The sequence below is a fragment of the Ambystoma mexicanum genome, chromosome 6q, assembly GCF_040938575.1.
Source record: "Ambystoma mexicanum isolate Mex_15411 chromosome 6q, UKY_AmexF1_1, whole genome shotgun sequence".
NCBI classification, from domain to species: domain Eukaryota; kingdom Metazoa; phylum Chordata; class Amphibia; order Caudata; family Ambystomatidae; genus Ambystoma; species Ambystoma mexicanum.
Genome location: NC_090937.1, coordinates 733068887 through 733096363, shown reverse-complemented (window position 1 = coordinate 733096363; position 27477 = coordinate 733068887). Strand labels below are relative to the sequence as shown.

The window sequence follows — 27477 nt, the reverse complement described above, 5'->3', positions numbered from 1 at the left end:
CGTCTGACAGCCAGCCCACGACGCATTGCATTTGGCTAGCCACAAAGTAGAGTTCGAAGTCTGGCACTCTGATTCATCCTTCCGCGTGTGGTCTCTGGAGTGTTTTGTTTTGCCATAAAAAGCCTCTGCGTTTAGTGTTCAATGCTTTGAAGAATTTCTAGGGTATACTGTACGGGATGTTTGTGAAATAGTGCAGCAATCTTGGGAGCACCACCATTTTCAATAGTGCCGGTCTTCCCATCAGTGATATGGGTAGACGCGTCCAGAAGTCCATTGACTTTGATACTGCTTCTAACGCACTTTGTGTGTTGTGTATATGCTCCTTTTTGGGTCATGCTATATGTCTATTCCTAGGTATTTGGATGATGCGGCCCTGGGAGCATGTGCTGCCCTGACTCGGGCGTCACGCCTCAGTCCCCTTTTCTGCATCGACGGGAACGGGCCGAATTCACCAGCGCTCCTGGGTTTGGCTTAGGCTATGTAATTCCACGTGCGGATACTTCTTCTTCTGTCTTTTTGTCTTTTATCATTCAGGAACTCGTCATCAGGTGTCACGCTCCTCCCCGGTGAATGTCGACTTCAACAGGGTTCAGCAGGTGTCCATCCTGCGACTGACTCTTTCCAACTTCAGACCCCCAAGCCCTCTGCCTACGTTGCCTTGGCCCAGCCACAGCTGGCAAGCTTGTACTGCGTGCAACACACTCTCTTCGAGGTCTCTAAAGAACAGACTAGCCAAGTGGAGGGAGCTCTTCCAGAGATCACCTCTAGAGGAACTGAAGGACTTTGTCAAGCATCGATCCAGGCCCAAGGTAGAGCCAGTCTTTTCCAGCGCACCCCACAAGGACTTGCCCCCGCTCGGGAGGAACCTCTCAGGTTCTCATACCAGCATGAGTACCAAGGCTAATTCAGCTACCGGCCGGCAGGCCGAGGGGTCAGTGGATCTTCCCTGTGACAGTGCTGAGCGACCGGAAGGTTCTTTTACCGAGTCTTCACCCGAGGGGCCACACCTTAGTACCGGCAACATATCCGAGGGGGCACCTATATGCAATACTACCGGCAGAACCGCCCAGGGCGAAACGCCTACCAGGCCTCAGCCTGAAGAGCAGGGTAGGCCTCAAGATCCATACTCAAGAGTCCTGGACAAGGATGGGCCCAGTGAGCCAAGTAACACAACGCAGGCATGTGGAAGGCTGCTCGGCAAGATGGCCGCCGTGCCAGATAGTAGGGACACCCGCCCGATACCGCACCAAGGAAGTGAGCAGGTGGAGAAATGCGTGTTAAGGTGGGATTGGTGTCAAATGTCCTTCATTTGCACAGGGCAGGTTCCCGCTGCGTCCGTATGGGCATGGCATGCAACGGCTCCAGCAGCCGCCCGCTACCCTGTCAATATCGCGTACCACCCCTCCGGCTTGTGAGGACAAGTTTTTTTTAAAGATTCCTCAGGCTCATGAAATCTCCTCGGATGGGGGTCATCCTCGGGGACACCATCATGCACGTTCTCCCGCCAATGGGTCTGACACCGCAGGCCCCAGTACTGGCGCCGCTGGCCCCGGTTCATCCTCTGCCGCCCGGTCTGGCCCCCCAACAATATTGCAGACGGTTCCATACCAGCCTCCGGCTCTGTTCGCCACACCTCAGCCTTCGTCTCCCGTTACCCCTCCACCGGTGTCGGACCACAAGTTCGAGCAACCAGCAGAGGGGATCCTTGCCGATGTCCTCACGCTACGTCCCGCAACTAGAACGGGGATCCCGATGCAGAAGGACGTAGTTGCCTTGGCCAAAAAGGGCTGGCTCAAGCCCCACTCGGTCCAGATGGTCAATTGACACCAAGTACAGGGAGATGGAGGGGGATACACTCTAGCTATCGGGCCATCCACAGCCGCACTCCTTGGTGATTGCTGCAGCACCACTCTACTCCAAGCCTCAGTCGGCCTCCTCGTCAGCAGCACTGCTAGGCAAGGAGGAGAAGATCTTGGAGGCCTATAGGAAGAAGCTGTATCACAACGTGTCCCTGCATCTTCGTCAAGCCAACACGGATGCCATGCTGGCAGCTTTTAACCGGAGGCTTTGGCGGGATATTGCAGATTTCCACCCAGAGCTTCCCGCGCAGAGCCAATCATGTTTCAAGGCGGGACTAGCTGAGGCCAAGTTGGTGGCACAAGACATCATGGAGTCCACCATGGCCCGCATTGACACCTCTGGCCGGTCCATCTGCATTGCCTTGGACATGAGATGAACGGCCTGCTTTCATGCTACGAAATTCAACCTGGATGTCCAGGAACGCAGGAACGCATCTTAGACCTGCCGTTCCAGGAGGGTGACCTCTTTCATTCCACCAAGGAGCTGGATAAAGAGAAAAACACCTCACAAATGGCAAAGTCTTAATCCATCCTTAAAAAGACCACACCCAAAGTGTAAACCCAGTGTACAGCAGCGCTCAGACAAGGGGCGTACATATGGAGGTTTCTGCAGCTTCCAAGAGCGGAGGTCCAGGCAGCTGGACTGTTCACCGACCCAACATTGGCGCAAGCAACAAAAAGCAACAAAAAGGGAGTGGGGGAGGAAAGGCTTTTTCCAGTCCCCCTGCTCCACAACGGCCCCTGAGGGAAAGAAGGCATGTCACACCCCTTCGGATCCTCTCGGTAGTATCCACGGGGTACCGCCTACCCATCCCAGCCTCTCCTCCCTGCTCCCCTCCACTCCCACAGATTGGGACAGCAACTCTTTTGGGGGCGATCCGGTCGCTCGTCGAGAGCCAGGCAGTGGAGGAAGTCCCAGCCTCCCTGCGAGGCCTGGGCTTCTACTCCAGGATTTTCACCATTCAGAAAAAGAACCAGGCGGGCCTGAGAGTTGTGCTGGACATTTCCACCCTCAAATGCTCCCTACCTCTACAAAAATTCAAGATGGTTACGCCAGCTTTAATAGCAGAGGCATTGTGCAAGGGAGACTGGATCTAAAGGACGCGTACTTGCACGTCCCGATTTGGCAGCCTCATCGTTCTTTTCTACGATTCAGGATCATGGGCAAACATTTCCAATACAAGGTGCTTCCCTTCGGCCTGAATTCGCCCCCCAGGGTTTTTACCAGGCTGATGAATACAGTGACGGCCCTCCTCAGGGCCCAGGGCCACCACATCTACCCATACCTCGACAACTGGGCGTCAGGGTTTCATCTCCGGAAGCGGTGCACCACACCTCCCACGCTCTTATGAACACACTGCACGATCTTGGCTTTTCGTTCAATCTCAAGAAGTCACAGCTGCAGCATTCGCAGAGACAGACATTCTTGGGTCTCAAGAGTTTTTCCTTCGGAGGACAAGATCACAGCCATCAAGAGGGCCGCTGCGCACTTCCTCAGCAGAGAAGTGACATCGGCCTGGTGGTACCAACACCTACTGGGTCTCATGGCAGGAGTCCTACTGGCCATCCCCCACACGAGACGCAGGATGAGGAGGATTCAGCTGCACTTCGCAGCATCATAGAACCAGGAACGGGGCTCTCAGGCGGGGATGATCAGCGTTTCTCCTTCTCTTCACCCACACCTCACATGCTGGTCCAGGGACTGCAACCTGCAGACGGGCAAGCCCTTCCGGTAACCTACCCCACAGGTCACCATCACTACGGTCTCCTCTCTCGAGGGATTGGGGGGCCACCCTGGACAACCACTGCAATCATGGCACCTGGACCCAGCAGGAGCAGGAGTACCACATCAATTGGCTTGAACTGAGGGCCATCTGGCTAGCGCTCAGAGTCTTCCTTCCGGTTATCGGGGGCAAGGTCGCCCTCATTCAGACAGACAACTCAACCAGCATGTTCTATGTCAACAAGCATGGAGGTACCAGATCCTCTGCACTGTGCAGACTGGCAGTCAGCATGTGGGAATGGGACCTGGAGACCAACATCTACCTCATGGCCGTCCACCTGCCGGGGGAATCCAACCTGGAGGCAGACAGGCTCAGCAGGCTGGGAGCGGACAACTACGAGTAGCAACTGAACGACCTTGGGCTGCAGGAGATCTTCAGCAGGTGACCCGCCCAGGTGGACCTCTTTGCCTCCTAGAACAACAAGAAGTGCCAACAGTTCACCTCCTGGCAGGGACAGGGCCCCGACTCCCTGGGCAACGCATTTCAGATCCAGTGTAACGGAATGACAGCATACACCTTCCCGACCACACCGCTGATACACAGGGTGATATGCAAGATCAAGGAGTCTTGCCACCTCAGCGTCATTCTAATAGCTCCATGGTGGCCAGCCAGGCCATGGTTCTCGGAGCTGCTCAGCCTCTCGGCGAGATCTCCCATTCACCTTCCGACGAGCCCAGCATATCTTCTGGCGCAGCAGGTGGGCAGGGTCACCCACCCCGTGCCACAGAAACTAGCCCTCACAGCGTGGTTCTTGAACAGGTCACGCTAGGGCACCTCAGCCTCTCCCAGGCTGATCTAGAGATCATACAGGGTGCAAGGAGCCAAGCTACCATGGCCCAGTATAAGAGCAAGTGGACAAGGTACTGCCACTGGGCAGACTCTAAGGATATCAACCCCCTTGCATGTAAGTTGGACGACATGCTCTCCTTCTCGGCGCACCTCGCCCACTCGGGCGTGCAGGTAGACACTTGCCGCACTTACTTGTCAGCCATTGGGGCCTACAGCAACTCAGAGGAAGAGGTGTTCTCCTCTTCCAACCCGATTATCAAAAAGCACTTGATGGGACACGTCAGACTCTACCCGCCCTTCAAGAGGCTACACCATGTATGGGACCTCAACATAGTTTTGGGTGCCCTAGCGCTCAAACCATTTGAGCCGATGGCGTCCGGGGACATCAGGCTGGTCACCATCAAGACAGCCTTGCTAGTCGGCCTCACCTCGGCTCATAGAGTCAGTCAAATCCAGACGCTGGTCGCCTCAGAGGCCTATACTACTTTTCACAAAGATAAAGTAGTCCTGCGGACACACCCAGCATTCCTACCTCTGGTGCCTTCCGCTTTTCATCTAAACGAAGAAATAGCACTGCCTCAATGTCAGGCGTACCCTGAAATTCTACTTGGACAGGACCAAGGGCTTCCGCAAGTCGGACGCACTGTTTGTCACCTTTGGCGATCAAGACCGGGGTATCAGGCATCCAAGGCCTCCATAGCCCATTGGATGGTCTCATCCGTCAAGGAATCATACGAGGGTCAGCATAAGCCACTTCCGGCCAACATGCACGCCCATGGGGTCAGAGCCAAGGCAACGGCCATCGCATTCCAGCGGCATGTGCCTGGCAAGTTATAAGCAGGGCACCCACATGGGCCACCCCTCCGGCTTTCTGCAAACACTACTGTTTGGATGCCGGGTCTAGATCAGACGTGGCTTTCGTTCTTAGAAACCTATTTGCTTAACGCGGGCCTCCTTGTTTTCTAGAATGGGCAGGTTAATCTGTGACAGGGCTTCTTCTATGTTTGTGGGTTGTGTCTCGTTGGTGTCATTGTATAATGCCATGTACTATTTGCGGAAGGTTGTGTTTGTCTGGTTATGTGTTGCGTGCCACAACCTGACTGTCTAAAATTGTGTAGATAATTTCCTTTTTGCGTTGCTTTTGTAAAGCCATGCTAGGAGCCTTCCGGTTGTGTCTGATTACTTGTGTTGTTTCTCTATGTATTTTGCATAGTTAAGCTTGCCTAGTCTATCCCAGTGTGTCATGCATTCCCGTTTTGGCCTAATCATTTCTTCAGGGCAATCAGTCGAATGGACTGTTTCTTTCTCTTTCTCTTCCTGTTCTTCCTCTGTTCTGTTTAGTTCTCTTGTGATGTCTGGTTGTATCCCCCCTGACTTAGTTATTGCATCGCCTCTCACTACTACCTTGAATGCCTCCCATAATGTACTTGCCTTATCTACACTTCCCGTGTTGTGATGGAAGTAGCCGTCAATGCTCTCCTGAAGGTGGTCTCTAAAAACCTTATCCTGTAGGGCCTCCGCTCTCATTCTCCATGTTGGGATGCACGCTCTCTGCGGTGTCCCTTGCCACCCCTTGATATCTTGATATCAAGAGGGGGGAATGGTCTGATAAGACTCTGGCTTTGTATGCTGATTCTGTGAATTCACCTGCTGTTTCTGCTCCTGTAAAGAAGTAGTCCAGTCTAGTGTGCGTGTCATGTGGGGCGTATAGTGTGAGTAATTCCTTGTCTTGGTGTTAAGCTTCCGCCAAATGTCTTAATTTGAATGACTGTATTAATGCGTTTAAGGTTTTGGCTGGAGGGATGGGGAGTGTTAGTTTACTATCCGATCTAAAGTGGTTCCTGTACAGTTAAAGTGTCCTCCCCATATTACATTGCTGTTTCTGAATGGAGCTATTCTGGCATACATTGCTCTGAAGAATGTGGAGGCGTCCTGATTCTGGGCATATGTGTTGATGATGCATATCTCTGTTTTCCAGGAACCTGTGTATTAGGACCATTCTGCCCTCATTATCTGGGATTGTGTGTAGAACATTTAGGGGCACTGTGGGTGCTATCCATACCAAGACGCCCCTTGCATATGTGGAGTATGTGGATCCCACCTTGGTTCCGCTCCACTTCCTGGCCAGCACGTTTCGTTTTTCTTTGGTTAAATGCATCTCTTGCAGCAGAGCTATGTCTATCCTTTGCATAAGTATGCCATCAATCTGTTCCTTTTTATGTAATTATTCAGACCACGGACATTCCACATGCTCAATCTGAAGGCTATTGCCATTTATGAGTCTTTTGGTTGATCTGATGTTACCCTCTTCCGCCCCAGTGTTTGTCTTTTTTCGTTTCCCCCTGGTGCCAGTATGGAACCTTGGGGTGCCATTGGTGTCGTCCTGGTTTCTACAGGCTGTTTTGTATTTTAGTGAACCTGCAGGTCGAGGTCAAGCAAACCTCCTTGTATAACTCCCCCCAACTTGTTCCCACCTTGTAACTGTCGGCCAGCTGTGTGTGGCATGCTCAGGCATTCCTGCGCTTTACCCTTGAACCTTTTGGGCAGTCGTGGTGTGTGGCAGGTGGAAACTTTAGAACTGGTATCCTGAGGGTGTGAATTCTGCTCCAGGGTGAAAGTATTCTGTGCACTTTTACTATCTTGATGTACTTAGTTTGGTTGGTTGTTCCTGCTTGTCGTGGCATTATTGCGCCTTTGGGTTCTTGTCATCTTAGCTGGTTTTGCCTTGTTTGTGTATTCCTGTTTGCTATGATGCTAGTCCCACCAGGTCCATCCAGTTTTGTGAGTCTTCTGGTGTGTCGAAAAATAGGACCTTATTTGTATATGTTATTTTCAGGCGTGCCGGGTATAACAGCATATATTTCAGGTTGGCTTTACGTAGTCTGTCTTTAGCCGTGTTGAATTGCATTCTTTTCTTCTGCACTAGTAGGGTGTAGTTTGAGTATGCTGTTATTTTGGCTGATGCTCTTTGTATGGTGCCTCCGGTTCTAAAAAGTGCCAGTATCTTTTCTCTATCCCTGTAGTTCAATATTTTGGCTATTATAGGCCTTGGAGGTAGTCCTGGTGGCGGTTTTCTTGTTAGTGTTCTATGTGCACGTTCAACTGTGAAAACTTGGCTAAGGTTGCCGGGCCCTATTTCGTGTTGTAGCTATTTCTCCATATACATCGTGGGGTCCTTTCCTTCTTCTCCCACTGGAAGGCCTATAATTCTTACATTGTTCCTTCGTGCTCTTTCCTCTGCATCATCCGCTCTTTCTTCCAAGTTTTGTACTTGTTGTAGGGTTCTGGTGTCTGCTGACGGTTTCTTAAGGCCTATTGTGTTATCTGCCACTTGCTTTTCTAGCGACCCGGTTCTTCATATGTCTGTATTGTGTGTTGTTTAGTCTTGTGCTTTGTATTCTTGGGAGATATGTGGGAATTTGTTTTGCTTCTGTTATCTCGCTGCTTCTTGTGCTTGGATCTCTATTTTCCAATTATTGTGGCTTATAGATGGCTGTGATTCTTGTTGCATCTCGTGCCCTGTTTGCTCTGAACTCTTACGGTTGCCTTCATGGATAACAGTGTTAATGGTTAGTGGTGAACTCCAGTAGTCATAGTTACTCCAGGTTACCATGGGATTCACTTTGCGTGTTGCTGCGGCTGATTTGTGCAGGGATATCGGTGCTCCGTTGTTTCCACCTGGCTCCGTGCTTATGGCGGTTAATGCAGGTGCCTGCCTTATTGCCTATGTGTTGCGCCCATTTTTTATGCTTGTTGCTCCCCTTTTCCTTATACTGGCCTTGCTATGTTGTTCATCTGGCAAAGAGCGCTGGTAGTTAGTGTGGCTTCTCTGAGGGTGCTGTGCTCTGCGCGTGGCCCCATATTGCGTCTCCAAGGTGTGCCCCTTTCTCAGCTCACTTATGGCTACTTGTCCCTGTTCCTCCCTGGTCCTGATGCAAGCATGCTCGCTTGCGGTTCTTCGCTTCCTACCTTCGGTTGCCTATGCTCGGGCCAGTTTCCACCCCTTAGTCACGTCTCTTATTTCATCGCATCACTGTTATGCTGCAGCGCCTGCTTGTACCTCAGTGTTCTCTTGTCCGATGATCCCTTGCTGGGGTGTACCGGAATACTACTACTCTGCCATATGCAAATTCAAATTCCTCCGCTTGGCTCACCCTTCGTATAGTTCGTTACAGCGCCAACTTGCTTCCCGGGTCTTCTCTTCCACAGGACTTTGGGGCTGATTTCTCATGCTTCCCTTGTCCAGATTTTCAGTATTTCTGCGCCGAAGGTGCTCGCTTCGTGCGTTCCACAAGTTAGTGCCAGTGGTTCACACTTCCATTGCTTTTGCAGGGCCGGATCGATGCGGATCACACAGGAGTAACAGAAAGTGCGACTTTACTCCATGGCGGTTAGCCATTGTCAGGCAGTTACATTGTGCTCTGATTGCAACAGCATGGCTTTGTAACGATAGGTGTGATGCCTACATCACCATAATGTACTATTTTTAACGTTGTGATGTTCAACGCCAACATACTCCATATTCCTGCTAAACTAAATATGAATTTGTTTATAAAGACGTTCGACTGTTATTCATTTGTTTAAAGTAAAAGGATAACAAAGGCATAACCTGATAGTGACAGCCAGTTTTTGCCTTTTAGTCACACCTCTTTGCAAACATATGTACTCCTACGTGTCTTCCACTTTCCTCCATACTTGTGGGACATCCTTTGGGACAGGACCAGAGCTTTTTGTAGCACCTTACGAAAATATGTCTCTTATTTTTATATCGCTGGCCCGAGCACATGCCCCACCTCCGGGCCTCGCTCCTCTGTCCTTTTCTCTGCAAAGTCTGGGCCGAACGTATTGCACCAGTGGGATTTTTCCCCTCCCTTTCTTCTTTTGTCAGAATTTCTTTTCCCCTCTTCTCCGGTTTTGCAGTCTCTTTCGTCCACTTATGCCGGGACTGAAGCGTTTTTGCACATGGTGTAGTCAAAGCTACTTGGCGTCGGATCCTCACACGCTCTGCTTAGGGTGGGACACATGCTTCGCCTGTGACGCACTTTTAGTCCAGGCCCTCACTCGACGCCCTCAATGCTTGGAAGAAGTCTTCCGTCACCAAGCTCCAGAGCACATTCGGGTGTTTGTCTCAGTGAAGAAACGTTGACCGGTAAGTGACTTCATTTTCGGGTTCCCACGGCCCGGTGTTTCCTCTCCAAATGTACATGGTCACGGGTGGGGTCAACCGCACCCTAGTGGTACCAGGACTTGTGCCGATGCCCATAGGGCTAAATTGGATACCAGAGGTTCCCTATCTTTTGGCTAAGCCAGTATCGGCACTGCTGAGGTTCCATAATTAGGGCTAATACTACCGTGGGTTCCCCCTGAGGCTCCCACAAGAATGGCTAAAGCGAATACCAGCAAGGCTGAGGTTCCCCTGTTGGGGGCTCAATTTACCAGGAACACCCCTGACCCCCTTAGGTTCCCTCAGGTAGGTCTAATATTCTTTCTAGCGCAGCTGAGTTTCCCCAAACAGGGACTAAGTTTACTGGGGCTACTCCTGAGGGTCCTTCACAGAGGGCTAAATCTTACACCGGTTCTGCCGAAGTACCCGACACGAGGGCCAAACATGACAGAGCCCAGTCAAAGGGGGCCTCTTCAGTTGGGTCACATCCACGCAAACTTTCATCTGTAGTGCCGGACCCTCATCAAACAAAGGTGACCAAAATGGAGCCTGCTCCCTCGGGTGTCGCATTGACTTCCCCCTGATATCTATGGGGTCATCCGCATTAAAGTATTGTCCCAGATCCACACCAAGTGCGCCCTTGAGATGGGACCCTTCTGACCCTTCACCCAGAGCTCCTTTAGATTGTGATCCTTTCACTCCTAGAGTGCAGTGGTCATCCCCTACTTGGATGTCCCTACACCCAACTCTGTCTCTGCCTATCACTTCTTGCACGCTATATTACACGGATCCATGGTTGTCTAGGCCAACTAGACAGCCAATCTCCACAGCGTCGTGGTCCAGGCCTATTCCACCTCACAGGCCTATACCTCAACAACACAGCTCACACCAGTCAGAAGTGGGTTTCTTTACTAGCTTCCGGGCATTAATGCACTCAGATCCGATGAAGGAATAATTTAAAAAATATCTTCAAGGTGATCATTCCTAAAGATCCAGAAGTACCTATTCACTCCCTCTTCCACTGCCAATGAAGCCACAGACTCCCTAACCAAGCTCCAGAGGCTCCCACAATTGCCTGACCACGATCCTGCTCTGGCTGCAAACCTTAAGGACCCTGATGATCCTGATCGAGCCAAGGAGGGAGAGGAAATCCATGTCAGCCTTTCATGGCAGGCTCATGGATCTAAAGGGAGTTCTCAAAATTCCTGTTCCTGAGTCTCCAACTACAGAGGGATGAGTGCTAGCAGGACACAATCCATGAAGATGTTGGAGAAAACTGGAATGTGGCTGCAAAAAGACGTCGTAGAAGAGGCAATTAAAGTCTGGGCTAAACATCACACAGTAATGCCTACCATTAGGTATATAGACATCAGCTACTTCAGTCTGAGGAAGTCTCATTATCTTCCTGCCCCCTAGTGGTGGTGACAGCCACCATGTTTTCTGAGCCCTCAGTATTATCTTCTGCTGCTTCTCAAGTGCTGAGCAAAGAACGTTGCAAACTCAGCGTTACAGCTGAGACAAGCCAACGCAACAGCACTCCTAGTGGCAGCTAACCAAAGACTTTGGAAGGCTCTCACTGAGTTTGAAAAGTGAATTCCACTTGAGCATGCAGACCAATTCAAAGGTGGCCCAGCGGATGCCAAAATGGTCACACAATATCTCTTGGAAGCTGCAGCACGCCACATAGACACTTCAGCTAGGGGGGTTGCCATCGGCACAGAGGTGTGCAGACAGGCATGGCTTCATGCTTTCAGATTTACAAAAGAGGTGCAAGACAAAGTTTTGGACCTTCCGTTCATGAAGAGCTAGCTAAAACGACAACTAGCACACTCACAGCAAAATCCCTATCTGTACTGACCAAACCAACATCAAACAATTTTTATTTATTTATTTTATTTTTTATTTGTTTGTATCGCGCCGTAAGTTCGCAATCATCGGGGTGCCAAGATGAAGACGTGAGGACAAAGACAAACCGGCAACTCACAGGACAACATAACTCATATACACAGTGGCATGAGATCATTTGACTGATTCCAGGGGGCATTATTTGAAAAGATGGGTCTTGAGTTTTTTTTCAGAAACTGGTACATTTCTGTTTCAGCCTTATCCGTAGGGGAAGATTATTCCACTTGATGGCAGCTTTGATATGAAAGGCTTCACCCAGTCCGTTTGCTTTCTTGAACCTTGCTATCTCTATTTGGCCCTTTGAATCTGAGCTAAGCATGCGTTCTGGCACATAAGCGACCAGTTTCCTTTTTAGGTAGACTGGGGCTTTCCCGTGAAGGCATTGTTAGGGAGAATTCTCTGTTTAGGCTGAATTTCCCTACCTAGTGAGTCCCCCAGCAGCTTTGCTGGATTTCTGGGGTTTCTTTTTTTCTCCTGCCAAGAGTGAGACTCTTTTTACCCTCACTCTTGGGCATGTTGAAGTGTGTTTTCTTGGTTAAACCTTGTGTTGAATGGGCTATGGGGTCTTTTACTCCATAGGGCCTCATGTATTTTTGTGATGTGGGTTACACAGCACCCTCTGTGCCGTGACCCAGGGGTGTCCTAGGGACTCCCCAACATAGACTCCATACCCTGGGACTGACTACTGTCTCCCAGGGCATGTAAAGTCACCAAAGACTTTGCTAGTCTTGAATCCTGAACAGAACCAGTACAAACCATCATATTGTGGACGTACTGGCTGGGGCAATTCGATTGCCCCAGGGTCTGTTAGTCGAGGGGGCACGTCTCCGTCCCCCCTGATCGAGTTTTGGCTGGTGGCAGTGGAAACTACTTTTTATATTCGACCGCGAATATTTCCCTATGGGATTTCCCATTGTTTTAGGCTAACACATTTAATTATTTATTTACGGTAGCCTTAAACATACCGCCGGTTTATATATTTATTATTATAACTCCGGTTGGGACTTTTTGCCAAAACTTGATTCTAAAATGGCGTTGGCGTTCGCCTCTGTAACTCTGACCCAAAGTGGAGCCCTTTGTTCCACTTTTGGCGGGCTTCTCCACAGAAGCCCTCCAAAGTGGTGCCACTCTGTCTGGGGTACTTAGGAGGGGTGGAGGGGGATTTAGGCACCCTGGACTGAGTTACCTTGGTAACTCAAGTCGCACTCCGTCCTGATTGGCCCAAGTGGTGAGCCGGCCGGCTCACCACTTAGCATGTTTGAGTGACAGCTAGGCTGGATGAATGGGGGTTTGCTGCATAAAAGCAGGGCTTTGGGGACTGGAACTTCAGAAGTCGCCACAGGACCAAGAATCCGACGAGGGAAGAGCTGAGCCGACCTGCTTCGACGACACCACCCGGTGGAGCCCTGCTGAACCGTCTCACCACTTTTTCCAACGACCGAGGAGAACTCTTAACGGAGTGGCTCCTTCCCTTGACTGGTGGGGACAACCAGTTTTCACCTTCTTTCCGTTCTTCGAGGTATCCCGTGGCCGCCTTGCCAGTGCCAAGCACCCCGGCAGCCGGAACCCCACCACTTTTACCCCAACCGCGAAAGTCGGTACAACCCTTTAACCGGAGGACTCCGCGGCTGGTTTCTTCCCGGGCAGTGCAACGACCTTCTTCTTCTGCTCTTCAGCGAGATCTTCTTCTCCCCTGACCGACGTCGAGCCTTGCTGCCACTGCCTGGAACAACTGCCACCGCTGGAGGATCCTTTCCGCTTAAGGTACCGTGTTCCGCCTGGCTTCCCTTGCCACCGACTGTACGAGGTAGTTTTAGCCCTCGGCTTTCGATCCTGGGATTGCCTGGGACACTTTGGCTAAACTTTCTGAGCCTCTCTAACTCTTTTCCGAACTCTTTTGCAAGACTCTGAATCCCTACCAACTGTGTGATCTTGGGCACGTTTTCGCTCTGTCTGCTCTAAGAGGGGGCCCTGCTTAGTGACTTTTGCTCACCTGTGACTTTGTGCTTCTTTGAGCTTACCAAAAGTGTTCTTGACCTTAGAGTGGTGTGTTTATCCTAATTCTGCTCTTTTTCCCTCCCTTCTTGAACCTACTAGAGTGTCATCTAACGTTAAGCGCTCACCTCTGTTTTAATTATGTGGTGTTAACCTAGAGTTGTCTAGATAGGAGTAAGGGTTGAAACTGCTTTCATTATAACTGTGTTTGAAGTGTTTTTACTATATTTTGCTAGAGTGATTTCAACGTATGTGTGTTTGATAAATAAATAACTATATACTTTTGAAACCAAGCTCTGGTCAGTGTTTGCTTGTGCTATTGTGCTTGAGTACATATTGTGTATACTTTGCATACTGCCTAACTCTTCTTGAGGGAAGTCTGACTGCTCAGCCACAGCTACCAGGTAAATCTGGGTGGTGCGGACTGCTACCAAGTGGGTTTACTGCTATACCTGTAGTCTTAAATCTTTTGCAGTGGTCCCCAAGGGAACTGCACAGGTTTCTGCCTAACAGGCATCTGTGTCAGAGTAACGGCCTTGAAATGGATTCTATCCTCCACGGCTAACCAGTGCATGGTCCTTCTATCTTCACTGATGTGTTCCTTTTTTGGTTTCCTTTTTATGATCCTTACCGCGCTATTCTGAATTATTTGGTGATGTGCCCCTTGTTTGCCCCTAACATGGGCGCATTACCTTAGTCCAGTCTGGACAATTATGGTTGCTCTTGTAATTGTAGAACAGTTTTCCTTGCTCAGGTAGGGACGGATTGCCCTGAGGACCCTGAGATAATAGGACTAGTTCTTATTTAGCTGGAGAACCTGTGCCTCTGCGCTCAAGGATGCTTCCATATAGATGCCTAGTGTTTTTACTTTTTTGACCACCTTTATTTGGGAGTCATTAATGAGAAATGATTCATATTGGCGATTAAGTTTGGCCCTAGCTTGGTTTGTACTGCAGACCATTAACTCTGTCTTTTTGGCATTTGGGCACAGCCAATTGTTGTTCATCCAATTCTCAATTGATTTGTAGAGTGCCTCCACCTTTGCACTGTCCTTTGCATAGTTCCCACTCAGTTCAACCACCAGCTAGCTGGATGTCATCAGCGTAGTTTGTGAAAAAAAGCTCTGATTTTGTCCAGCACCACACATAGGAACCTGATGTACAGGTTAAAAATAAACAGTGATAGGCTTGCCCCTTGTGGCACTACACAACTAATGATCTCTTCAAAGGAGAAGTTGTCACCCCAATGGACCTTGGACTTTCTGGCCGAGAGAAATGATGTTAGCCAACTAATTGCTTCTGTGGAGCAGTTAGCGACCTTCTCAAGTGCGAGCTGGAGCTGATTATAATCCAAAAGATCAAACGCTGCACTGAGATCGAGCAGCATAAGTAGCCCAGTGCTCCCCATTTCTACTATGCTTAACTTGTGGGCCTGTAGGTCCAGCATTGCCATTTCAGTACTGTGTGCTGCACAAAATCCGGATGGCTAGCCGTGTAAGATCTTGTTAGCTTCTACATATGTCTGTAGTTGGGAGGTGGCGATCTTGTCAAACACCTTAAAAGGAAATTCCAATTTGTAATCGGTCTTAAATTATCTGGATCCCTTTGATTTAGCTCTGTTTTTTTTGCCAACAGTGTAATAGTAACCGTTTTGATGCTTTCCTGGGACATGTCCATCAAGAAAAGATGCATTCACCATCTTGGTGAGTAGACGGGCAAAGGTGTTCGTGTTTTCCAAAATGAGTTTAGGAGGGATGATGTTTTCGGCGCATTTGGTGGGTTTCATCAAGTTTAGGGTTTTTAGCATTTCCTCTGTGGTGATTTTTTTTTTTTAAAGTGGAAAGGTTCCTGATGGCCTGAGGTCGCAACTCCTAATGTGGGATCTATTTGACCCGATGACGCTTTTTGGGCCTTCCTTAGCACTTCGCTGGCTCTTTTGACTTTTTCTGTGAAAGCTAATTGTACTTTATCACAGTCTTCCTCGGATGGAGAAAAGGATGGAACTAAAGCTTTTTGATTGCTTTTAGAATTTCAAAAAGTCTACTATTTGAATTTTCAGCTGGCTTTATTTGTTCGTTAAAGTAATTTATTTTTGTGTTACAATAGCATTTTCTGTAGGTTTTTTCACTTTCTTTTCACCTTTCTTTGTTTTCCTGAGATGGATTCTTTTGCCATCTGTCATCTTCTCCTTTTTTCGTTTTTAAGTGCCACTAAGGTATTCTTGAACCATTTCTGATGGTTATTGTTGGGTCTTACTAACTTAGTTTTTAGAGGGGCTTTTTTTTCCACCATTTGTTTGGCTTGCTGTAGGAAGTTTGCGAACAGTTCATCACACCAATCTTCCTCTTTACATCCCTTTAATGTTTTCTCAATGTATTGCAACAATCCAATCCAATCCATCTGCAACATTCAAAGCTGATTCACGCTCCAGATCCTTCTCGGGATTTAGGGGTTTTCAAGAACAAAAGGTGAAGATGCAAGACAAAACTGCAGAAATCCACTGCAAGAGGTTCTTCCCTGCTAGGGAGAATTCTCTGTTTAGGCTGAATTTCCCTACCTAGTGAGTCCCCCAGCAGCTTTGCTGGATTTCTGGGTTTATTTTTTCTCCCCTGCCAAGAGTGAGACTCTTTTACCCTCACTCTTGGACATGTTGAAGTGTGTTTTCTTGGTTAAACCTTGTGTTGAATGGGCTATGGGGTCTTTTACTCCATAGGGCCTCATGTATTTTTGTGATGTGGGTTACACAGCACCCTCTGTGCCGTGACCCAGGGGTGTCCTAGGGACTCCCCAACATAGACTCCATACCCTGGGACTGACTACTGTCTCCCAGGGCATGTAAAGTCACCAAAGACTTTGCTAGTCTTGAATCCTGAACAGAACCAGTACAAACCATCATATTGTGGACGTACTGGCTGGGGCAATTCGATTGCCCCAGGGTCTGTTAGTCGAGGGGGCACGTCTCCGTCCCCCCTGATCGAGTTTTGGCTGGTGGCAGTGGAAACTACGTTTTATATTCGACCGCGAATATTTTCCTATGGGATTTCCCATTGTTTTAGGCTAACACATTTAATTATTTATTTACGGTAGCCTTAAACATACCGCCGGTTTATATATTTATTATTATAACTCCGGTTGGGACTTTTTGCCAAAACTTGATTCTAAAATGGCGTTGGCGTTCGCCTCTGTAACTCTGACCCAAAGTGGAGCCCTTTGTTCCACTTTTGGCGGGCTTCTCGACAGAAGCCCTCCAAAGTGGTGCCACTCTGTCTGGGGTACTTAGGAGGGGTGGAGGGGGATTTAGGCACCCTGGACTGAGTTACCTTGGTAACTCAAGTCGCACTCCGTCCTGATTGGCCCAAGTGGTGAGCCGGCCGGCTCACCACTTAGCATGTTTGAGTGACAGCTAGGCTGGGTGAATGGGGGTTTGCTGCATAAAAGCAGGGCTTTGGGGACTGGAACTTCAGAAGTCGCCACAGGACCAAGAATCCGACGAGGGAAGAGCTGAACCGACCTGCTTCGACGACACCACCCGGTGGAGCCCTGCTGAACCGTCTCACCACTTTTCCCGACGACCGAGGAGAACTCTTAACGGAGTGGCTCCTTCCCTTGACTGGTGGGGACAACCAGTTTTTCGCCTTCTTTTCGCTTCTCGAGGTATCTCGTGGCCGCCTTGCCAGTGCCAAGCACCCCGGCAACCGGAACCCCACCACTTTTACCCCAACCACGAAAGTCGGTACAACCCTTTAACCGGAGGACTCCGCGGCTGGTTTCTTCCCGGGCAGTGCAACGACCTTCTTCTTCTGCTCTTCAGCGAGAACTTCTTCTCCCCTGACCGACGTCGAGCCTTGCTGCCACTGCCTGGAACAACTGCCACCGCTGGAGGACCCTTTCCGCTTAAGGTACCGTGTTCCGCCTGGCTTCCCTTGCCACCGACTGTACGGGGTAGATTTAGCCCCCGGCTTTCGAACCTGGGAGTGCCTGGAACACCCTGGCTAAACTTTCTAAGCCATTCTAAACTCTTTCTAACTCTTTGCAAGACTTTGAATCCCTAATAACAGTGTGATCTTGGGCACATTTTCGCTCCGGCTACTCTAAGAGTGGGCCCTGCCTAGTGACTTTTGCTCACCTGTGACTTTGTGCTTCTTTGAGTCTATTGCAAGTGTCCTGGACCTTAGAGTGGTGTGTTTAACCCATTTCTGTTTCTTTTTACCCCTTTCTTGAACCTACTAGAGTGTCATCTAACGTTAAGCGCTCACCTCTGTTTTAATTATGTGGTGTTAACCTAGAGTTGTCTAGATAGGAGTAAGGGTTGAAACTGCTTTCATTATAACTGTGTTTGAAGTGTTTTTACCATACTTTGCTAGAGTGTCTTCAACTTATGTGTTCTTGAAAATAAATAACTATATACTTTTGAAACCAAGCTCTGGTCAGTGTTTGTTTGTGCTATTGTGTCTGAGTACATATTGTGTATACTTTGCATACTGCCTAACTCTTCTTGAGGGAAGTCTGACTGCTCAGCCACAGCTACCAGGTAAACCTGGGTGGTGCAGACTGCTACCAAGTGGGTTTACTGCTATACCTATAGTCTTAAATCTTTTGCAGTGTTCCCCAAGGGAACTGCACAGGTTTCTGCCTAACACTGGTGTACAGCGGTGGGATTTGTATTGAGTATACATTTTATTGTGCGTTAGATACCTTAGTGCAACTAACCACAAAGCTTAGCACTGTAAAAGTAATCCTCTAACATGTCAGTTATAGAAAGCTATAGTCAAGAGTCCCTTGCAGGCAAAACTGCTGATTGTCTAAGAGTGCTCTGTAAACATAAGGATCTCCTGACTAAGGGCAAGAAAATGGAGCTGATTGAAAGATTGTTAGCTAACCAAAGTCTGGGTGATGGTTCAGAGGAACCTACCACTCCAGCAACTGTAGATGACAGTATTGAAGTTAACATGGAGCAAAATGTTGATGATTCTGAGGAAGAGTCAGAAGAGGAGGGTGAGGCTGTTATGACTGTCCCCCCTAGGCCTCTGCCTGCTCTACCTGCTGTACCTACTGGACCTTTACCAGGTCCCACATTTAGTCCTCAGTACTTTGAACTGGAGAAAATGAAACTAGAATTGGAGTATAAGAAACTTAATGCTCAAACTGACAAAGAACTAAGGCTAAGGGAAATGGAGCTCAAGTATGACTTAGAAATGAAGAAATTATCTGTTGAGAATGCTTCTCTCTCTGGCTCCTCTAGAAGTTCCAGTCCTAAAAGACCCCGGATGCCTAAAGAATTGGTTGGTATGTATGAGCCTAAGTTGGATGTGTTGGATTGGTTGTCTCTGTTTGAATATAATCATGGGCTCCAGAACATCACAGGAAATGACTTACTCACCTGGTTGTTCTCTAGGCTTCCCCCTGTTGCAACTGATGTGGTAATGGAGATGGGGGAGGAGGATAGGAAGGACTATGAATGTGTGAAACTAGCTTTGATAGCTAGGTTTGGGAAGACCCCTTCCCAGTATCTTAAGAGGTTTAGGAGCCTCAAAAAGCATGATGGTACCCCTTGGGCTACCTGGGTGAATGAATGTTTGAAAAACTTAGAGGGATGGATTAAGGGTTACAAGGTGAACACTTATGAAGGTATGAAGAATTTGTTTATGTTGGAGACTATTTATGATGCCTGCTCTCCTGAGCTCAGACAACACTTGGCTGATTCCAGGGAATTAGATTCCCGGAAACTAGCTAAGGCTGCTGACTTGTGGGTTGCCAACAGGGCCACTCACAAGGATTCTGGGGTCACTCAGAAGAAGGATGGGGAGAAACAGCCTAAAAAGGACTCCAAAGAGAATTCTAATACTACAAATTCCAAAGAGGGCCCCAAACAAAACTATAAGGGTAAGCCACAAGGGAAACCAAATCGGGCTAGTGTACCTCCTGGTCCCAGATCAGAAGGAGGTCAGAACAAGCCTCCATTCCAGCGAGCCTTTGGCTCATGCTTTGTTTGTAAGGCTACTGACCATGTGAAAGGAGATCCCAGATGTAAGGGTAAACCTTCAGGGGTCCAGCTTGCCTCCTTAGCCTTCGCTCCAGAAGAGGAAGTACATATGGCAAGTGGAAACTTTCTATTACTAGCTGATGAACCCACTGGAGTCTCAGCTAGTGTTTCTTTAGTCTCTCTGGGGTTGTGGGAACAACAGAATTTAGATGTCTATAACTCTATCCCAGATAATACTAAAGAGTATTATAAGGACAGTGTCCAGGTGAATGGCCAGGAGACTCCTGCCATTAGGGACACTGGAGCCAGCATAACTGTGGTGGATGAATCATTTTTCAAGGCAGAGGATGTTGCTAAGGCACCCAAATGCCTCACCAAGTTAGCTGGTGGGCCTGTGCAGATGTGTCCCCAGTTACCAGTTCTCATCCAATGTAATGATATGGCTGTAAAAATACCTGTCAGTGTACAATGTGAAGTGCCAGGTAGGGTTCTGTTGGGTAATGACCTCAAAGCTCTTGGAGTTGTATCTCATACCCCCAGACCCCCTAGCAAAAGGTTCCAGGAACTCACAAAACCTGCAAGAGAGAAAACCCTGAGAGGGTTATCTCAGGAGTTGATGACAGAAATCACTCCTCTCCCACTGGAGCAACTTACTGCAGTAACTACCAGATCAGGAGCAAAGGGGCAACCCAAGACTCCCAGGAAAAAGCCAGCAGCCAGCACTCCAGTGCTTCCAACAAGGACTTCCCCTAGGTTGTCCAAAGTTACACCTGTAACTCCACCTCCAGCTGAGGCTGAGAGGGAGGTACAACCCTGTGTGGTTGAGCTAGACTCTGAGGAAGAGCTAGAAGGAGGCCCCAACCTTATTGGAGATTTGGACCCTGAGGACCATCCTGAGCTGCAGTCTTTACTAGCAGAAGGTGGGCCTAGCAGGGCAGCTTTTCGTAAGGGACAAAGAGAATGTCCAACTCTGGAAGGTCTCCGCCACCAGGCAGCTTCTCAGGCTGATGGGCAAGAGCCTGGGAAGTATAGGTTGCACTGGGAAGATGGCCTCTTCTACAGTGAACCCACTGAGTCTGAACCTGGAGACTACAAACGTCTTGTAGTCCCACAAGAGAACAGACAACAGTTCTTACAACTAGCCCAGGAGATACCTTTGGCTGGTCACTTGAGTTTCAAGAAGACCAAGGAAAGGCTCTCACTCTATTTTTATTGGCCAAAGATGGGGGCTGAAGTAGACAGATATTGTAAGAGCTGCCACACCTACCAGACTTCTGGTAAGGTTGGTTCCAAGAATGTGGCACCTTTAGTGCCTCTCCCAGTTGTGGGAGTCCCATTTGAGAGGGTAGGGATTGACATTGTTGGTCCCCTTGATCCCCCAACCTCCTCAGGCAACAGGTTTATCCTTGTTGTAGTAGACCATGCTACTAGGTACCCTGAGGCAATTCCTATGAGGACTGTTACAGCTCCGGCTGTGGCTAAGGCCCTCCTTGGTATTTTTACCAGGGTTGGGTTTCCTAAGGAGGTAATCTCTGACATGGGGTCAAACTTTATGTCCCACTACATGAAAGCCATGTGGAAAACCTGTGGAGTTACCTACAAGTTCTCGACCGCATACCACCCTCAGACAAACGGGTTGGTTGAAAGGTTTAACAGAACCATGAAGAGCATGATAGGTGCTTTAGAAGAACCCCTTAAGAAAAAGTGGGACCTTCTACTGCCATGCCTTCTCTTTGCTTATAGAGAAGTCCCTCAGGAGGGAGTAGGTTATTCTCCCTTTGAGCTTCTCTATGGCCATCCAGTCAGAGGTCCATTGGCCCTGATTAAGGAGGGATTGGAAGGTGCTCCTCCCCTCAAGCCAGTCAGAGTGACTGACTATGTGATAGGTCTCCGGATCAGAATGTCACACATGATGGCAGAAGCAAGTGACAACTTGAAAGCTGGTCAAGCTCTGGTCAAACATTGGCACGACCAGAAGGCTAACATGGTTGAGTTTACTCAAGACCAGCTAGTTCTAGTTATGCTCCCAACAAGGCAGAGGGCCTTGCAAGACAAATGGATGGGACCCTTCAAGATTGTGGGAAAACTTGGAGAGGTCAACTATCTGGTGGATCTGGGCAGACCCAGGGAAGCTCCTAGAGTCTTCCACACCAACCGACTAAAAGCATACATCTCCAGACCTGATGTAGGAGCCTTGCTTCTAGCTTCAGCTGCAGAGGAAGAAGAGAGTGAATCTCTCCCTGATCTCCTCAGAGGTGTGCCTTTAGATGAAAAAGTTGAAGGAGTCAATCTCTCTTCAGACCTGACACCTGAACAACAAGAGGAGTGCAAATCTATGTTAAATCAGTTTGCCTCCCTGTTCTCACTGTCACCAGGCTTGACCCCTTGGGGTCAGCATGAGATACTCACTGGTGACTGTCTGCCAGTCAAAAGCAGAGGATACAGAATGTCAGAACATGTCAGAACCCACATCAAAGGAGAGGTCAAGAAGATGCTTGATCTCGGGGTAATAGAGCCCTCTACTAGTCCATGGTCTAGCCCAGTTGTGTTAGTACCAAAGGCAGGATCCAAAGACTTGAGATTCTGTGTGGACTATAGAGCTCTAAATGCAGTCACCAAGACTGATGCCCACCCTTTGCCCAGGACAGATGAGTTGGTGGATAAACTTGGTGCAGCCAAGTACCTCAGCACATTTGACCTGACGTCAGGCTATTGGCAAATAGCCCTGACAGACCATGCCAAGGAGAAAACTGCATTTTCCACCCCAGTTGGCTTGTACCAGTTTAAGGTCATGCCTTTTGGACTAAAAAATGCACCTGCCACATTCCAAAGGATGGTGAACCAAGTTCTGGCTGGGATGGAAGATTTCTGCATGGCATACTTGGATGACATTGCAGTCTTCAGCCACTCCTGGGAAGAACATGTGAACCACCTAGGACATGTGTTGCAGGCTCTGGAACAGGCCCATTTGACAATCAAAGCCAGTAAGTGCCAGATTGGTCAAAGTAAAGTGGTCTACCTTGGACATGAGGTAGGAGGTGGAGAAATAAGGCCTTTGCCCAGCAAGATTGAAGCTGTGCAAAATTGGACAACACCAACTACTCAAACCCAAGTGAGAGCTTTTCTAGGCCTCACTGGATATTACAGGAATTTCATTGAGAACTATGGGACCATAGCTTCTCCACTGAATGTAATCTCCTCTCCCAAATTCCCTAAAAAGGTAAAATGGAATGAGGAGTGCAATCAGGCCTTTGAAAAACTGAAGAGAGCTCTTTGCCAAGCTCCAGTATTGAGAGCTCCTGACTACCACCAACCTTTCATTGTACAAACTGATGCTTCCAATGTAGGTATAGGTGCAGTTCTAAGCCAACTGGATGAGAAGGGTAGGGAGCACCCCATTTGCTTCATCAGTAGGAAACTGAAGGATCCTGAGACAAGGTGGGCAACTATCGAAAGAGAATGCTTTGCTATTGTGTGGGCACTGAAGAAGTTTAGGCCATACTTGTATGGTTCTACTTTTGTTATTCAGACTGACCACCAACCCTTGAGATGGTTAATGCAAATGAAAGGGGAAAATCCAAAACTATTGAGATGGTCAATCTGCCTGCAAGGGTTTGATTTCACCATTGAGCACAGGTCAGGGTGTCACCATCAAAATGCTGATGGACTCTCTAGGATGTATATCATCGACTAGAGGTATGAGGTTCATCCAGGAGTGGATTAAATCCTCCTGTCCCTTAGTCTGGGGGGGGGCGAGTGTTAGGGAGAATTCTCTGTTTAGGCTGAATTTCCCTACCTAGTGAGTCCCCCAGCAGCTTTGCTGGATTTCTGGGTTTATTTTTTCTCCCCTGCCAAGAGTGAGACTCTTTTACCCTCACTCTTGGACATGTTGAAGTGTGTTTTCTTGGTTAAACCTTGTGTTGAATGGGCTATGGGGTCTTTTACTCCATAGGGCCTCATGTATTTTTGTGATGTGGGTTACACAGCACCCTCTGTGCCGTGACCCAGGGGTGTCCTAGGGACTCCCCAACATAGACTCCATACCCTGGGACTGACTACTGTCTCCCAGGGCATGTAAAGTCACCAAAGACTTTGCTAGTCTTGAATCCTGAACAGAACCAGTACAAACCATCATATTGTGGACGTACTGGCTGGGGCAATTCGATTGCCCCAGGGTCTGTTAGTCGAGGGGGCACGTCTCCGTCCCCCCTGATCGAGTTTTGGCTGGTGGCAGTGGAAACTACGTTTTATATTCGACCGCGAATATTTTCCTATGGGATTTCCCATTGTTTTAGGCTAACACATTTAATTATTTATTTACGGTAGCCTTAAACATACCGCCGGTTTATATATTTATTATTATAACTCCGGTTGGGACTTTTTGCCAAAACTTGATTCTAAAATGGCGTTGGCGTTCGCCTCTGTAACTCTGACCCAAAGTGGAGCCCTTTGTTCCACTTTTGGCGGGCTTCTCGACAGAAGCCCTCCAAAGTGGTGCCACTCTGTCTGGGGTACTTAGGAGGGGTGGAGGGGGATTTAGGCACCCTGGACTGAGTTACCTTGGTAACTCAAGTCGCACTCCGTCCTGATTGGCCCAAGTGGTGAGCCGGCCGGCTCACCACTTAGCATGTTTGAGTGACAGCTAGGCTGGGTGAATGGGGGTTTGCTGCATAAAAGCAGGGCTTTGGGGACTGGAACTTCAGAAGTCGCCACAGGACCAAGAATCCGACGAGGGAAGAGCTGAGCCGACCTGCTTCGACGACACCACCCGGTGGAGCCCTGCTGAACCGTCTCACCACTTTTCCCGACGACCGAGGAGAACTCTTAACGGAGTGGCTCCTTCCCTTGACTGGTGGGGACAACCAGTTTTTCGCCTTCTTTTCGCTTCTCGAGGTATCTCGTGGCCGCCTTGCCAGTGCCAAGCACCCCGGCAACGGGAACCCCACCACTTTTACCCCAACCACGAAAGTCGGTACAACCCTTTAACCGGAGGACTCCGCGGCTGGTTTCTTCCCGGGCAGTGCAACGACCTTCTTCTTCTGCTCTTCAGCGAGAACTTCTTCTCCCCTGACCGACGTCGAGCCTTGCTGCCACTGCCTGGAACAACTGCCACCGCTGGAGGACCCTTTCCGCTTAAGGTACCGTGTTCCGCCTGGCTTCCCTTGCCACCGACTGTACGGGGTAGATTTAGCCCCCGGCTTTCGAACCTGGGAGTGCCTGGAACACCCTGGCTAAACTTTCTAAGCCATTCTAAACTCTTTCTAACTCTTTGCAAGACTTTGAATCCCTAATAACAGTGTGATCTTGGGCACATTTTCGCTCCGGCTACTCTAAGAGTGGGCCCTGCCTAGTGACTTTTGCTCACCTGTGACTTTGTGCTTCTTTGAGTCTATTGCAAGTGTCCTGGACCTTAGAGTGGTGTGTTTAACCCATTTCTGTTTCTTTTTACCCCTTTCTTGAACCTACTAGAGTGTCATCTAACGTTAAGCGCTCACCTCTGTTTTAATTATGTGGTGTTAACCTAGAGTTGTCTAGATAGGAGTAAGGGTTGAAACTGCTTTCATTATAACTGTGTTTGAAGTGTTTTTACCATACTTTGCTAGAGTGTCTTCAACTTATGTGTTCTTGAAAATAAATAACTATATACTTTTGAAACCAAGCTCTGGTCAGTGTTTGTTTGTGCTATTGTGTCTGAGTACATATTGTGTATACTTTGCATACTGCCTAACTCTTCTTGAGGGAAGTCTGACTGCTCAGCCACAGCTACCAGGTAAACCTGGGTGGTGCAGACTGCTACCAAGTGGGTTTACTGCTATACCTGTAGTCTTAAATCTTTTGCAGTGTTCCCCAAGGGAACTGCACAGGTTTCTGCCTAACATTCCCCCCCACCAGGCCTCCTAATCTAGCTCTTCCTGCTCTTCCACCGACAAGACTTCAAAATGATGGTCCTGCTCGGTTCCATGGGACTCTGGGTAGGGGGAGAATGTCCCTACATATGGACGCCTGGAGGACTATAACCTCTGATTCCTGGGTGTTGTCAGATTCAGACTTCCTTTGCCCGCCCTCCTCTGACTCAGGTTGAGTCTCCCTCTTTAATCTCCAAACTTGTGGAGATGGAGGCCATAGAGGAGGTGCCAAGTTCAGAAGCTCTACTATTCACGTTGCCAAAACGAACCAGGCAGGCCTGCACACCATACTGGACTTGGGAGATTTCCTTCCACTTTACAAATTCATGCTGATTACCCCCGCACAGATTCGCTCTGCCTTACACAATGGGGATTCGATCTGTGTAGTGAGTTTGAAGGACGCGTACCTAAATATCCCCATATGGCCTCTGCACTGGAAGTTTCTGTGGTTCTCGGTGGGGCAGTCTCATTTCCAGTACTGAGTCCTTCCTTGTGGCCTCAATTCTGCACCTAGAGTTTTCATGAAGATAATGGTGGCAGTAGCCTCGTTCCTGACTAGTAAGTGGTCAATTCACAGAGATAGTAGAGGCGCAGCTCCACTACCTCCTCGATTTACTCCACAACCTAGGTCTGTCAGTGAACTGGAAGAAGTCCACCTTGACAGCGTCTCAGCAATTGATTTTCATAGGCTTCCTTTGGGACACACTACTAGCCAAAGTCGTCTTTACCATGGAGAGAATAACAGACATCCAGAACACCTGTTCCCTATTTCTTTCCTCCGACAGCACCACTGCGTGATAATTCCAGAGACTACTGGGTTTGATGGCATCTTGCGTTCAAGCAGTTAGTCCAGCAAGGTTAAAAATGCAAGGAACACAGCTCACCCTGGGATTCTCATGGTCACAATGATCAGATCTGCAATCACAACTGGTTCAGATCCCCAGAAACTTGATCCAGGATTTACTATGGTTGTCCAATCCTCAAGGTCTAATTCAAAGGGTTCCTTTCCACAACCCTTCCCCCTGGTGGTGATCACAACAGACTTTTCACTCCTGGGGTGTGGTGCGAGTCTAAACAATCTTCAAATCTTTGATTTGTAGGCTGGGGAGGACCGCACCCAGCATATTAACTACCTGGAACTGAAGTCAATTTTCTTGACGTTGAAGCCCTTTCTCCCCAATATTCAGTGCAAGACAGTATAAATAAGGATGGACAATTCTGTCTCGATGCTCAACATCAACAAACAAGGGGGAACAAAGTCTCCACCTCCTGTTTGTCTAACCTTGGGAATGGGCTGTTGGCCAGAGTATATGACTTCAGACAGTTCACGTACCTGGAGCTTCAAACACGGAAGTGTATCAGCTGAGCCGTTGAGCCGAAGCCAACGATAAGTGGCAACTCTGCCCTAAAGTGGTAGAAAACCTGTTCCACCAGTGCGCATCCCCTCAAGTGGATCTTTTTGCATCCAATCTGAACAACCGTTGCCCTGAATACATCCATGGGAGGGCAGGGAGACTGTGACATCAGGAGATTCCATGGGATGAAATGACAGCATATGCCGTCCTTCCTGTTCCACTGGTGTATCAAGCTCTGTGGAAATTCCAGGAAACGGACTGCTGTTAACACAGATTAGTTGCACCATGGTGGCCAGCCAGGTTTTGATTCTCGGATCTGGTGAACCTATCCAAAGAGACCCCAATATCTCTACCATTTTGCCAGGACTTACTGTCGATGGAGGGAAGGGTGATTCATGACCTCTCCCCACAATCGCTGAACTTGGCAGCCTGGTACCTGAGGTCAGGTCTCTAGGCCATCTAGGGCTGTCTGGTGACAGCATGCAAATTCTGCAAGCCACCCGAAAGGCTTCCACCAGGGCACAGTATTAAAGCAAGTGGCTAAGATTTTGTCACTTGTGCCTTGAGAAGCACAAGAGTCCTTTATCTGCTTCACTGATGCCCTCTCTTACTAATCTGGCCGCTTGAGGAATTAAGCCTGAAACTTGCAGAACGTATTTGTTGGCACTTGGCGCCTATCTAAATTCAGACGATCAATGATTATCGATCTCAAACCTGGTAATAAAGTGGCACTTTGAT

The 27477-nt window shown here is 48.7% G+C and overlaps 1 protein-coding gene across 2 annotated transcripts in view; it reads left to right on the top strand.

Annotated features, from left to right (window-relative positions):
• The window catches only part of NR3C2 (nuclear receptor subfamily 3 group C member 2), a 2234141-nt gene that overhangs the window by 907212 nt on the left and 1299452 nt on the right, over positions 1-27477 (top strand). The window lies entirely within an intron of this gene.